The sequence below is a fragment of the Ctenopharyngodon idella genome, chromosome 9 (assembly GCF_019924925.1).
Source record: "Ctenopharyngodon idella isolate HZGC_01 chromosome 9, HZGC01, whole genome shotgun sequence".
Classification (NCBI taxonomy): Eukaryota; Metazoa; Chordata; class Actinopteri; order Cypriniformes; family Xenocyprididae; genus Ctenopharyngodon; species Ctenopharyngodon idella.
The window spans coordinates 14348974-14364492 of NC_067228.1; the positions used below are offsets into that span (position 1 = coordinate 14348974).

Below are 15519 nucleotides of genomic sequence, written 5' to 3' on the forward strand. Positions count from 1 at the left end.
TTAAGTGGGGCTTAAATACATCTTATATGTAATATACTGTATGTAATTTCATACATATCTTACAAAACAACTTCTACAAGTGCACATTCAATACAATGCACTTCTTTTTCACAAGGGCAGTCGCACAGCTCATACTTACAGGCTACATCCCAAATTTCATATTATTCATCGATTTAGCATACAAAATTAGGACAGTCCGTTCCAAATCATACTGTTGACAATAGTATGCAAAAGAAGCCTGCATGTTATGCTAGTGGATGTTTGAAGTGTCTATCCATTATATAATTTAAGCTAAATGCTAACGCTTGCATGCAAATGCATATAGTTTATGTTAAAGGGGTCTGTAGGAATGACTTTCTTTGTATTATGTGAATTGGGATCCAGCCTCAGACTCTAGTGAAAGAGAGAGAGAGACAAAAAACAGAATGTGAGTTAATGTGCGCAGTCACCTGAGGCCTGACGGAGGACAGGTAATTTCAGGCTAGTGATTACAGCAGCCTGACTCTGATAAAGTGAGTGTTGTTTTACGCCAGCGCTATCAGAGGGAGCCGTACCGCTGTCTCAGTCTACCAAAGCGGAGAAATTAGAGCCCCGAATCGGCTCCTACGCAAAATAACAACCACACAACAGGAAACCTGTAGTAAAACACTGACCCAGGTTAGAATGTATATACATGGGAATTGTTTACTAGGGAAAAACAGCAGATAAACAAGACAGCTAGAGACTCAAGCTGTAGAAAAACAATGAAGATAAATGTATGCTTGCTACCTCAGGTGATTTGCGGGGGTTTCAGACTAACAAGTATGCACCAGGCATCATGGGTATATAATGTTTCTTACCATTTTTAATTACTCCAAGTTTTCCCTTATGTCTTGGTCTCACTTCCTGATCTGGAAACAGATTTACTTTTGTGTCACATTCTACTGAGGAAGGCTCAACTTTTGTGGACTGAATTCTGGGATGGGAGTCTATCCAGGGAAATAAACAGTCATTTAATAGCAAAAAAAACCTGTGGCTTACCTCCCGCTGCTGTTTCATTAACTTCAAGGCTAAACTCAAAAAACAATGAACACAGCCTGTGTGTGTGTGAGAGAGAGAGTGTGTGTGTGTGTGTGTGTGTGTGTGTGTGTGTGTGTGTGTGTGTGTGTGTGTGTGTGTGTGTTTTAAAGATGCAGAGAGGGAAAGAGTGAAACAGGGAAGTTCTTGCATCTCTGATAAAAGTAAATAGCCAAGGGCGTCCCTGGGTAGAGATTAAAACATCAAAACTTGCTATCTCTCTTCAACATATTTCTGCTTCAAAACATGAAATGTTACATATTTCATAAAACACAGATGTAACTGATATGGCAACATTTATCCTGTCAATTTCTTTATTTTGTAGTGGAAAGACTTAGGCCAGCTGTGACTTGGGGAAGTTGTTACAAGGGTAAGTCCTGACCTCAACCCGATAGAACACCTTTGGGTTGAATTAGAGCAGAGACCAGGCCAGGCCTTCTCGCCAACATCACTGCCTGACCTCACAAATGCGCTTCTAGAAGAATGGTCAAAAATTACCATAAACACACTCCTAAACCTTGTGGAAAGCCTTCCCAGAAGAGTTGAAGCTGTTATAGTTGCAAAGGGTGGGCCAACTCCATATTAAACCCTACGGATTAAGAATAGGATGTCATTAAAGTTCATGTGCACGTTAAGGCAGGCGTCCCAAAACTTTTGGCAATATAGTGCATGTTGTAGAAGCTTAGTAGTTTAGATTAGTATTTTAGTATTCAGAATTTCATATTTTAACAAAGATATTTTTCTCAAGTCTGTGTCAGTAGTTCCCAATCCCATTGTTGTGTGTGTGTGTGTGTGTGTGTGTGTGTGTGTGTGTGTGTTTGTGTGTGGGTTAGGTATTCCCTATATTATGGTGACCAAATGTCCCTACAAGCATAGTAAAACTTTTGATGTTGTGAGGACAAAATTTTTGTCCCCATGAGAAAAATATCTTATGAATCAATTTTTTTTTTTGTATGTATGTATGTACAAACAGAATGTTTTCTGTTTCTTAGAATGTAAAGTTTGTACAGTATAAAAATCATTAAGTCTATTGAAAGTCCTCATAAAACACAAAGACTCAAAGTTTGTAGATGCAGTGTGTGTTTGAGGAATGGAAAAGAGGTGAGGGGTGAACATTTTTGTATGACAACAATTCAAGTGGGAGTGTTTAAGAATGGGGCATTTGCTGATGGACATGCAGGTGTGCATTAACTCCTATCCATGCCTCCTAGCACATCAGGCAGACATCATGCTTCAGGGGCCGATATACTGTAACAGACAAAACACAACATGGCTCTGGAAGTGTTCAGCATTCTAGAAACCTCTAGAGTCATGACCATGCTGCGATCAAAACATCTTATTATTGAATGAATCTTTGATTTGATTTTAATGCTACTTATTACTAATCAGCATTCAGGGGGCTTATGTAGGCTATATTTGAGCGGGTTTTGTCACACAGGAGCACCGAGACTGAAGTGTTGACAGTGGGTTGTGCATTGTTGACGAAAAGCGTGCAGCGCACCAAATCGCATTTGTAAAACAGGACCTACCACAGTCAGGACCGTGAGCGTTTAACCTGTCTCCCTAAGACATCTCTCCTGAAAGTGAACCCAAGTTCACACCTGCATCTAATCACATGCACAAGCACATATGCAGACAATCCCACAGTTCACTGCTGATTGGAGGGTGTGTAGCTGTCAAATTGTACGTCTGTGAAGCTCTCAGCACCTGCTGTGTTTTCCTGGGGTTCACTGGGACAAACTGAGATACAGAGAGCTTACATTAACATAAATAAACATAATGCAAGTACATTTACATTCATTTATCTCGTACATGTCTATGCTTCATTAGCCATTGCAGCCATAGTTTTTTAAACTTGGAATAAACAAGTTAAAGGTTTGTTCTTCAGGATGTCATAATATATGTCACAGGTATCATTATTTAAACAACTGTGTAAAATTACAACATGTACAATAATCAACAAATTTAATTTCCTTTTACTCGAGAAGTTTAGAGCTTTAGTATTTACTAGTATTTACTTTAATTTAGGGCCATAGATTATTAGCTAGCTGTTTGTGAATGTAAAAGGTCTGCGAAGTTTAAAGATCAAAGTGCATGACAAAAAAAGTTATTGTCTCACTTCCTGTTACATACCTACGTAATAGTGTAACAAATGTGCGTAATGCCAGCCTATGGTCTTCATAGGCTCCTTCTGAGTGGGAAAACGTCTTTGTTTGACCAGTTGTGAACACGTATGGCAAACACGGATTTCGGCTTAAAGGGTTAGTTCACCCAAAAATGAAAATTCTGTCATTAATTATTCACCCTCGTGCCGTTTTACACCCGTAAGACCTTCGTTGATCTTCGGAACACAAATTGAGATATTTTTGTTTAAATCCGATGGCTCCGTGAGGCCTACATAGGGAGCAACATTTCCTCTCTCAAGGTCCATAAAGGTACTAAAAACATATTTAAATCAGTTCATGTGAGTACAGTGGTTCAATATTAATATTATAAAGCGACAAGAATATTTTTGGTGTGCCAAAAAAAACGACTTATTTAGTGATGGCCGATTTCAAAACACTACTTCAGGAAGATTTGGAGCATAATGAATCAGCGTGTCGAATCATGATTCGGATCGCGTGTCAAACCGCCAAACTGCTGAAATCACGTGACTTTGGCGCTCCGAACTGCGGATTCGACACGCTGATTCATTATTCATTATGCGTGAGACAGGTGCGCTCATCGGGTCCTTTTGTCTGAAGAACGTCCTGAACATTCCCCTTGATTTTAAGGGGAATGAGAATACCAATGCCACTGCACTGAAAGTGTCTGGACCTCTCAAGGTTGTGTAGTGTGTGCGCACAAACACAAGAGGAGCCTCAAACACGAGCTTGAGATGTTAACTCAAGGACGTGTGAGCCCGGAGTAACATGAACATCCAAACTATAGAATCTAATAAATGCGTGTAAAGAGGACCAGCCTGCCGCATCACGTACTTGCTGCAAGGGGGCGCCTCTTGCTAAAGCCCTGGAGGATGCAACCCCTCTGATAATGCCTAGAGACGAAGCTTGACCGCACTCCTCATAGTCTAGGGCGATGGCATCCGCATCAAGACTCGTGCTGGACGTGATAGAGTAAAAAATGACACCATTGTTACTCTTTGTATCACTGTGCATCAAGTGCTGAGGAAGCCTCCGGAGCTAAAATTCAGATATAGTAATAGACGTTTCCTTTCTAACAAGCGGTGTAAGCAGTAAACCAATCACAACAGACTGGGCTGTCTGACCAATCAGAGCAGAGTAGTCTCTCGGAAAGGAAGGGTTTAGAGAGACTGAATCTTAGAACAAACTGTTTTCAGACTCTTTGAGAAATGAGGTGATGTGCGGTGTATATTATTGCACATGTATAGAAGATTAAAGTGTTTTTGTTGTTGTTTTTTGTTTGTTTTTGTTTTTTTTTTACCTTGGATGCATGTAAAGCTACAGTATTGTAGGAGACCTCCAGAACAAAATTAGGAACCTTTAAAATAGCATAATAGGTGCATTTTAATACAAAATGGAATTTTAATATAAACCATTTAACAGTCTGCCATTACATGGAAATAACTGTTGGCTTATCTGTAGTAGCAGGAATTTATAATATCAGTGCATCCCTAATTAGACCAAACTGAATTTGGTTCTGATGGTAAATGTGCTATTCAAAATGCATCACTAGCACCAGGATAATTATTAATGCTATTTGAAAATTCAGGATCAGATAACACTCTTCCAGGAGTAGGACGTCAATCTGTCAAATAAATGTGTTCTTTGTTCCTCTTTACAGCAAGTTTGACAGAACTTATCAAAACATTTCCACAATTAGCCCCAATTCTTTTCACAACAATTTAATGGAACAATGGTAAAAATCCATTTTGCTCCTACTCATTTTTCTCTCTCTTTCATTCCTTCTTTTCCTCTGATTGTTTTCGTAGTCTGTAAATTAATGGTTTTCTAGGTTGTCAGACTCTTATTAATTATAAACTGTACCAATGTGAAAATAAATGATCGTCCAGACTCAGTCTGAATCCAAACTAGCATGCCAGCCCTCGAGACTAAGGCTCTGCCGGTACTCTTTTGACTAATAATTGCTGTTATGGCAGTCTGATTTATTTACTTTCCTGTGTCAAAGAGACAAAATGACAAATAAATAATAAACACTGCAAGGAAGGAGACATATGAGCACGCCGCAGGATGGTGGTGAGAAGGTACTAGAAATCCCTTGTGGCTTTGCATTTGTTTTTGGCAGCTTTCAATGTACTGAATAACCCAAAATGAAAACTGAAAGGTCTTCTTTCTTTCATGAGGAAAAAATAAGGTTAGAAAGGGGGGGCTAGTGGGGTAAAAAAAAATTAGTTCAACACACAAAACAAGAGTGCATTTCATTTAGCTGTTAATTACACTAATGGAGTCCTTTTGTTGGCTGTGGTGATGGCAGCATGTGGGGAAAAGAGCGAATAGAAGGGAAGCAGAAGCTTCCATTGTGTTCCATGAGCTTCAGGCTTAGAGAAGCAGGTCTGGTAATTAGTTTAGCCCTCTTCGTTTCACTTCGCGCCAGGAGAGGGTCTTTAGTCAAGGAAAAGCGCTGCCTTCACGCAGTTCTCATGCCACTGGTGGTGGTGGTGGTGGTGGGGGCTACATTAAGTCCCTGGAGGTAAAAGCCAAGGTAGTAGCAATGGAATCAGTTCCAAAGCCTTTGAGATAGGTTAGGAGGCAAGAACCTACCACCACCCTTCATGACTGAGAACATGAAGGGGTTCATAAAAGAACTGTCTGAATTAGATGCTGAAAGAGGGGAGGAGTACTATTTTATGTGAACAACAGAGAAGAGGAATACCTTCCAGAAACAATGAATGCCATTTATGTGATGTGAATCTGACTATATGAGTGTCATCTTACAGTGGAGTATACTTGTTACAGATAGAGATGTGGCCACAGAGAAAATCAAAAATGAGTACAGAGAGAGAAAGGAATTCCTTTACATTACAGAGAATGGGTGCCTGAGGAAGTTTCTGACATGTACCAGTGGGCCGTATGTGCTGCTTAGACAAAACATCACTGAGAACGTATTAATTTCTCAGGATCGAATGATTCCTGAAGACTTGGAATAACACAAACAAATCATATGGACTACTGTACTTATGACTACTGTTACCGCATTAAGCCGGAACAGTTTGTCCCAGGAACTTTTTTTCCCCCAGATCTATTGCTAGCTATGTTTCCATAGCGGTCTAAAATGCCGTGAAGATAGTCAGGTGACCTAGGACTGCCCGCTACTTTCCAGTACCCACTGGATTTCGTCCTCCGCATATAAGCTTAATAAAACCTAAAGGGGAATTTTTTACGTGGAACTTTATTTAGACCCTGGTTCCTGTGGACGAAACACACCGAGTACCACCCCAAAGTTCCTAGCTCCTGGGGAAAATTCCTGCGGTGGAAACGCGGCTGTATATGCTTAAGTTTACAATATTCTCATTCTTGTTTTTTACAAATGAAAATATCCTACATATTTAAATGACGGTGTTTAAACTGATTGCTACTGCAATCAGTATCATTATTATTTAGTATTAAAATATTCAGTATTATTTATTCATTTATTTTGAGATATTGTAAGAGCCATTTTCTGTAATCAAAATATTTTGTTTTATATATTTTTGCAACCTATTATACAGAAAATAGCTGAACAATGTAGCTCTATTACATACATAGACTTCTTAGTTTTATTGCATAAAAAATTCACAGCAGTTTTCAATAAGAACTTACCTGGTAATTGTGGCAAGCAGGACGAGGTCTAGGGCCATGAGAACGGGGCGATGCTGCCTTCCGTGAGGGAGCGGAGGAGTCGCTGCCGTTTGCTGAGGCCGGAGCCTGCTGCCGTCTGCCATGATGTGGAGGAGCAGGGAACGGGGGACTCCTGCCGGCTGCCCGAACCTGGAGGAGCCGTTGCCTTCCACCAGGCAACGGAGGAGTGTCAAGCCATCCACCAAGGGCTATCCAGCGCCGCCGCCAGGCATCGCGGACGAGTTCACCCAGCTGGTGGAGGACCGGATGGCAGTGCATTTTGGGAACCGGGCCATTTTTTTTTTCCTGTCTCGTCTCTGTCCCTCCTGATGCTACTGTCTCCTTTTCTCTCCCCTCGTCTGTCCTTACCCCACGTGCCGCGGCCACCGTGAGTGCAGTCTCGAGGGTACCCCCCGGCCTGCAAGGGGCAATGGGGGTATGTGGCAAGCAGGACGAGGCCAAGGGCTGTGAGAACAGGCGAGGCCGGTGCTGCGAGTGTTAATGAGTGTCACCTGCGCGCCACACCAAGTTTCTCATGGAGATGCTCCGGGAGCATAAAATGAGGAGCGACGACAGTGAAGGACGAGAGAGGACTAGGCCTGGACTATTTATGTTGTGTTTATGTGTGTAAATAAACAAACACAAAACGAAAGTAAAAGCGGCAGTCCCTCACGGACGACTGTCGCTTTTACTTTCGTTTTGTGTTTGTTTATTTATTAAAGTATTGTTGAATGTTCACCGGTTCCCACCTCCTTTTTCCCTTAACAATGTACCTCGCTACAGTAATATAGGCTCCTTTTGTAACCATACAGGAGTAACCATACTAGAAAAGCTGCTGATAAAGTACTTACATTGATGACACAATTATCAAGTAGGTAGGTATGGTGTTTAGGATTTGACACTCAGATGTCAATGAGCTGTCCCTCAAAATAAGCTTGCCATGAAAGCATAGATAAAGTTTATGTCCTACTAAGAACACATTCTCGCATAGAGACACATTTTATTTGATGAACTCCTCCTCTGTGTTTCTTCTGAAAAGACCATCTTTCTACATTGAGTGGCACTAACCACCATCTTTTTCTTTTCTTGTCTCTTAATCCATGTCAAAGTTCCTCACAGGTTTTCTTCTCAATCACCGCTTGTTCTTTATTGTGGTTCTTGAGAGGTGGTCGTTTACACCTCGCTGAACAAGCTCAATGCCTTTCGCCCCCATGGCTGCCATTTTGTTCGACCCATAGACCTGTGTGAATGAACTCCCTTCTCCTCTTGCCCTGTGAAAGAGAGCACTAAACCTCTCCCGTCTAATCACGGCACTGCAGCGCGGATGGATGAAACCGAGGCCGTCCCCGTCTTTGTTTGCGTCCCTGACCATCTTGATACGACTGGCATTTTCTGGCACCGTTTAAAGCCCAGAGGCTTTTTAATTTGCTCTCTATTGACTCTCGCTTAATTGGGTTTGTTGGCGGCATCCAGGATTCGCTCCTAAGTTCAGAGATGTTAAACCCATATTGTATTCGCAGACACACACAAAAGTACGTCGCCACCCCAACCGGGCAAAGCCTAAAAGCCCCCTGGGAGAAATGCTAACGGAAAGGAATGGTGATAAAAGAGATGGCGAAAGGGGGAAATTGAGGAGATGTGGGTCTTTGAGGAATTTAAAGCAATTAACTGACTCACTCAGAAATTGATTTTATGTGTTTTGTTTTTGTGTGTGGTTTTTTTCATGTCCTTGGATGCCTTTTGCTACTTATGTACGTTTTCACATGCACATTTGTGGGTTTTGTGTACAGTAGGGCATCACAATTATGACAAAAATGTAAATTTTTAAGTGATTTGTTGAAGAAACTTTTTTTTTATCATCAATAAAATGCTTTTAAAATATTTTTGTGCAAACCGTGATACGTTTTTCAGGAATCTTTGATGAATTGAAAGTTCAAAAGAACAGCATTTATTTAAAATAGAAATATTTTGTAACATTAAAAATGTATTTATTGTCACTTTTGATCAATTTAATGCCTCCTTGCTGAATAAAATTAACTTTTTTTAAAAAAAATCTTGCTGACTCCAGACTTTTGAATGGTTGTGTTAATGCCTCTGATTTGCCACTGCATCCATACGCAAAACAGTTATAATGTTCAAAAAACAGTTCAAAAAAGAGTTATGAAGTAATCAACACTTAGTTAACAGCAGCAAATAATTGTTAATTAATTAAATAAATAATTGCAGTCTTGATTACTGATTATTTGTGCAGCTCTAATGAACATTTAAAGTCCCCCATAGTCAATAATTTTATCCCTTAAAACTTACCTTTTATCACCAAAATGACATATTTATACGTTTTTTTTTTTTTTTTTCTCAGTGAAAAAAAATTCTTCATGTATTAAAATAGCTTGAATGTATCAGTATCCTTAGAAACGCTTTGAACAACTCAGAATGTCAGTGGAGAAAGGCATATAGGTAATCATAACATTGTATAATGCATCATACACCCCGCCATATTGCTAAATCGACACAATTTTTTATATCAACAGAAAAATATACCGGGATAACCTGGCTTCTCTCAAAACTTCCTTGCTAGTTCACTGTTAATGATATGCTAAAGCCCGCCAGCACGTTGACATGATTGGTTACAAGGTAGTTTGTGACGGCCCTCTATCTGTGTGAACATTGATGAAAATGAAGCCACTCTACATGAGGACATTTCAAAGTAAAAAAATATGAAGAGAAAAACATGTCTCAATTCTCCAAATATCTTCCTCTTTCCTGCTATCAACACATTTGATGGAGCCAGTTATGACATCTACACTAGGTGAGGAATTAATAAGAGCCCTACAAACATTCAAGGTCTAGAAGTGTTTCCTTCATCTCTGCGTATGAGTGTGAATGGGATGTCCTGCTCTTTAGCGACTGCAAAAGCTCCTCCACAGCATCAGTTTCTCATACACACACAAACACAGCCACACATAGTCCAGAGACAGTGAACCAGTGCTAGATAATTCTGCAAATCCGGCCAATGCAGGCGGTATATTAGGAATCTGATTAAACGGTGCTATTCGCATCAGTGCCGCTGTCTCAGCTACACGTTCAAAGTGTGCGAATGTGGCTTTCATGCTATGGTGCGTCTGCCTGGATAACACTATTGGTTTCACATCAGCACAAGAGCAGGAGGAGAACAGTGGATTAGCTCACAAAGCAAGCCTTTTCTATTACTGTCCTTTTTTTCCCCACTATCTCCCTCTCTCTCACCCACCTATTTCATACACCTTTTTCTCTCTACAAAATGTCACACCTATTTTTCCGCTTGTTGCATTCCTCTTTCTGTCTCTTTCTCTCAAGTTCTCTGTTTCTTTCACTCTCTGGTCCAGCAATTATGCCCTAAACTCATCTCACGCAGGCGGTCAGGATGAAATTGATTCGCCATTATGTTCAACTTCAGGTACCTCTGGCGGCCCTGCATAGCTGTGGTGGTTGAGAATAGTTAGCATGTATACGCCCAGGGTTGTTTTCTTAGCCTAAGCTAGCACCTTCTCGAATTTGGATGAGGAAATAATCAACTATACAAAAATAAAAAGAAATATTATGAAATATGAGATTAAATAGTCTTTAAAATGCTAAGTTTTGTAAAGTGACACTGCCCACTGTTTAAGTTCAACAGGGAGGCAGCATCTCTTTTACCTCCCTTGAGCTCATGTTGACTCCCTCTGAAAAGTAGTTTATATATATTATTTCATGATGTTTCAGTTTTGTACTGTCAGTTATTTTTCAACCCGGGCTCATTGGAGAAACGTGCCTATATGGTGACATTTCTGCAAAATTATATTGCAACCCGTGACGTTCTCTGAGCTGTTCCTCAGACTCGAATTTATGCGTTTCTATGTCAATACAATCAACGCAGAAATTAATCTGCAGCAGTCAGGTGGTACAACTAGAGCTCTGTAAGTTGCTTACGTTCATTATTATTGTAATGTTATGTGCTTTGGACATGAGGTAATCTCTCATCTCGTGATGGTTTGCAGACTCTGTGCGTTCATGTATTTTGGAGGAGGCGTGGCTTTAGAGAAGGGAGGGTAGGATCTCAGGCTTTCAAAGTTAGCTTGCTATTGCTAGTCTCCAAAATTGCCTAACCTACCTTTAAGTATATCTGGTTAGCTGATAGCACGTTGTAGTCTAATGTTGTGCTTGAAACCTCCATCATGAACAAGCTAAATCTGCTTAATTTCATTCCACTTAAGGATTATATTAACCTGCAAAACAAATATTGGATAAAATAATACATTTTTGATTTTTAATTGATATTATTGCTGATATTATAAGCAGCATTTCTATTTTTACCATATTGGAATTTGTTTCAGGAACCGTTTTAGAACAGAGCTATAATATCCAGTAATACTAGGAACTTTGGTCTTATCCCCAAAAGTTGTCTATTGGACACTTTTTTTCTTTTTCTTTTTTTTCAATTTATTGATTGGCAGACAGTCATAATTGGTCAACAGTAAACAGTAAGACAGTACCAGAGGTCAGAAGTCACATAGCTTGCAGCAATGACAACACAGACATTTCAGAATTAATGCAGGCCTGATTACAGAAATGAAAAACAAACAGGCTGTACTGTAAATAGAAATACTGAAGCACTGACATTTTGCCCTCTCTCACTCTCTCTGCCAGCTACTTTTACACAAACAAGTACACATGTATAACATAAAAACATAACATAAAGAAGGCCCAAGTGTATATGATTTTTTCCACCCCCTAAAAAAACAAACAAAAAAAAAAACTGATCTTTTGTTTCTCTGTCCAGATTCTCAGGAGAAAGTTGACTGAATACCTTCAGGCCTAGTCAGAGAATCATCATGCTGTAGCACCAGAGGGCACTGCAGATCAAAGGTCAAACTAATGGATATGACCTTGAACAGGAACTTATACAGCCAAAGGCTTCTGCCCACTCAATCTGATAAGTGTCTTGTCATCTTTATCATTAACCATCTGAATATTCATTTTTTTACACTACAAACTAACAGGCTATAAAGAAACATGTTCTTTTTGTCTGTAACCAAGGATTCAGTCATAGAAAGGCACTTCTGCAAGACACTCTCAAACACACACACACACACACACACACCTGGTTTCCATCATTGTACCTGTCAGCCTCTTCAAGCCCAGCCTCAGGTCTTAGCTAGTGATTTCAAGAACTCATTAACACTCTGGTGTGTTTGTGAACAAGAGTCTCTTTCCAATGTGAGATGTTGCTAGAGGCAAATAAAACAAGGTGAGATACTTAGTTGGAGTCACTGAACACTAAACTATAAGCATGACTGGAGAAAGTGTACCATGTAGAATTGCTTACTGATATTTGTCATTTATCTGGAAATGAAAAATGCATTTTCAGACAGAAAATAAACTTATAAAAATGGCAGCTGTCAAGTGCAAGTTGATTTAAAGAATACATTGTGGAAATATGTGATTAAACTTTTTACATTGTTGTCTTATGCAGAACTCAGCGACACTCAATGTCTATAGTTGTGCTCAGTGTACTGGCTTTTTGTCATTATTATTATTATTATTATTATTATTATTATTATTATTATTTAAATATCTTTGAGTAACATGGTAATGGTTTTAACATTAAATCCTATCATAGTGGTGTTGAATTTGTTGTATTTGACTTTTAATAAATAATAAACATTGCTGCATTTAAAAATTGCTGCAAGTTAAAATTGCTCAGTGACACTGCAATATTTTTAATCAGTACTTTTGTGTTCTTTTCCAGTAAAAATAAAGTGAAAAGGTCTTTAAAACAGGATATGTATTATTATTTTTAGATATTACTCAAATATATATTATTTGAGAAACATAATTGTGTAAGATATTAAACTTGGAAAGCAAGTCTTTAAGGAAAAGTATTTCTGTGAAAGTCTTTTGTTGTTGTTTTGTTTGTTTGTTTTTTTAACAAAAACATTACAAAATGTTCTTAGATTTGTGCTCAAAATAAACAGATACAGTTTGAAACAATGGATGAGAATAATAATGTCAATTTGAGAAGTATATACAAGTAAATTTGTCAAGATGTTTGCTATTTTATATTATGATATTTAGATATAAATAATGCCTAAACTGAAATAATATTAAATCAATACAAATGAACATGAACAAGAATCAGGAGGGTCCTCCTGGATAAAGTAAATAATAATACGATACCACCAAATCTTTCCAAGGATTGCTTTGGCATTCAATGATCTGATGGACTGAGAGGTACTTTGAGTGAAATAACCTGCACAAATCTTCCTGACCATATTTCTTTATCCCTGTCTGACTGTATATGCATATAAATATAGTTTCCTTCTTTTGCAGTGAGGCTGTCATTAGAGCTGATGGCAGACGGTGGCAGCTAGGGTCTGGAGCTCCACACAGGGTGCCAAGCCGCAATGGTAGGAGATACCACCTAGAATACAAGCCTGCCTTTTCAGAGGGCACAAATCAATACACCCACAGTCTGGGCAATGAGAAAAGAAGTGAGAGGAAGGCAGAGACAGATCGGTAAACCAGTTTGTCTGTATCCGTTTCATTTCATTTGAGATGAGGTGCCAATTTTTAACCGCCCTATTATATTTCATCGATTTCCAAATGAGGAAGTCTCAAGATTTTTCCCCCACAGTCCCAAGTGAGAACCAATGTAATGTGACGTAGGAAGTCGACACAGCTCAGTTGTGACCACAAATGGGGTTGGTTTGAGTCAAACCACGTTAAGGCTAACAAAAAAACCTCTATGTGTCCCAGAGCGGTTTCGCTTGGCCATTTTGAGTTTGGCGTTGGACACTGCAGCGTTTACTTGAGTGACCGCTTTTTCCAAGAACTCTAGAATGCTAAAAATAGCACAGAGAGCCACTTAAGGTCCAGTCGCAATTTTTGGGTGCAATTTCATTCTGATGGCAGTGACTTAGAGTTATTGCTCTCCAGAATCAATCTAATGAATGTTCTGTGTCTTGATTGTTTCTGACGATGCGTTAAATGTCAGCCGATGTTTCCTTTGGGATCCATGTAGAAAATTATTAAGCACAAACACGCGGGCATATTTTTGGATGTTGCGAGCCAGCGAGGTGTCTCATGCTCACTGGGCCAGTTTTGAAGGACTTGGCTGGATTTCTCCTGGCGCTGTTATCTGCAGCTCTGTCCTTATTCTCCTTCACACAGTCAGAGTATCTAATGAGAGCCAGAACTTGGCCTCAGTCTTGTTTTTAAAGCACAAATATAACCTTATTAGTATTTTGAGGTATGCTGCCGTTGTTTCTCACTGGAAATGTCTAGACTGTAAGAGCGTGTAATTGCATCTCTCTCTCCATACCCTGTCTTATCCTGTCACATGCCAACACTCACTGTATTAATCAGGGTGTATGTTTATGTAGACTGATCTTGCGCTTCGTTTTGACTAATGAGTCGCAGATGCAAGCCCATTCGGTGTAGTTGGGTGACATTTGCAATAACAGTATGACCCACTGAAATACATCTTCTCATGAGGGGGGCAACACTTTAACATCATTTGGCTCTGTGCTTTTGAAATGGTTGGGGTTAAAGCTGGGGTTAAAACGCTAATGAAATAAGAAGATGAATGACCTAAAGCCTCAAAGTTATTTTTGTCTTTTCTCTCTTATTTTGTCTCTTAAAGAGATTGTCATGTTGTTCCAAACCTGTATGACTTTCTTTCTGTTATTTGTGGAACAAAAAATAAACTATTCTGGAGAACCTTTTACTTGTTTTTGTACGTAAATGAAAGTCAATGTAGTCCAAAACAACACCAGTGGACATACTTGACTTTCGATGTATGGACTAAATAAAAACACGAATACATCCTTCATAATATCTCCTTTTGTGTGGAACACAAAATAAAAATTACAGAAGGTATTTTTGCGGTAATGTCATAGAAGAACCATTTTGGGTTGATCAAAGAACAGTTCTTAAAAGAACCTTTTTATTTTTCATAGTGTGAAGAGCATTTTATGATGTAAAGAACCGTTCTCCAATATAAAGAACCTTTGAAAAGGTTTGGATTGAAAAGGTTCCATGGATGTTAAAGGTTCATGGTAACCACCGAAGCCAATAAAGTACCTTTATTTTTATATGTGCACAGATATAATAAAGTCAACATGAGGATGAGTAAATGATGACACACTTTTTGTTTGACATGCTAGGAAATTGATAGGACAATGCTTGAGGTAAATAGCCTCAGGAATAGATCAGACCAGAACTGTATTACTCCTGCTAAAGAGATGAAAACACAAGGGAAATGAACACTAACCTCCATCAGTTGTCATCTCTGACAAGCAGATTTAAATGAAGGCAGTGCCAGAAGGAACCTTTCTCCTCTCACCAGTGTTTCCCCTCTTTTGTGTGGCCTCAAAGACAGTTGGCCAGGCTCAGTCTCACTTCACGAGCACTGTGGAGATAACTACCTGATGCGTGACGCGGAGAAGTCGGCTACTGACCGTGCGAGACAACCTGCGGCTCGGCTGGTTACCGACCATCCGCGGGCCGCTCGCTGGCCAAAACGGATGGTTTGAGTTCTAGCCAAGCGCTCAAGCTGTGAACAGGTCCTGCAGCCTCCTGCATTCAGACAATATTACATTTGTTACATAGCCATTTTTCCACACCCCCACCATCTGTTTTCCTAATG

The 15519-nt window shown here is 39.5% G+C and overlaps 1 long non-coding RNA gene across 1 annotated transcript in view; it reads left to right on the top strand.

The window, feature by feature from the left end:
- The window catches only part of LOC127519077 (uncharacterized), a 304028-nt gene extending 291384 nt beyond the window's left edge, over positions 1–12644 (top strand). Inside the window, exon 7 of the long non-coding RNA XR_007931718.1 lies at positions 11653–12644. This is a non-coding gene — a long non-coding RNA (uncharacterized LOC127519077). The remainder of the gene's footprint in view (positions 1–11652) is intronic.
- Positions 12645–15519: the final 2875 nt, after the last annotated feature.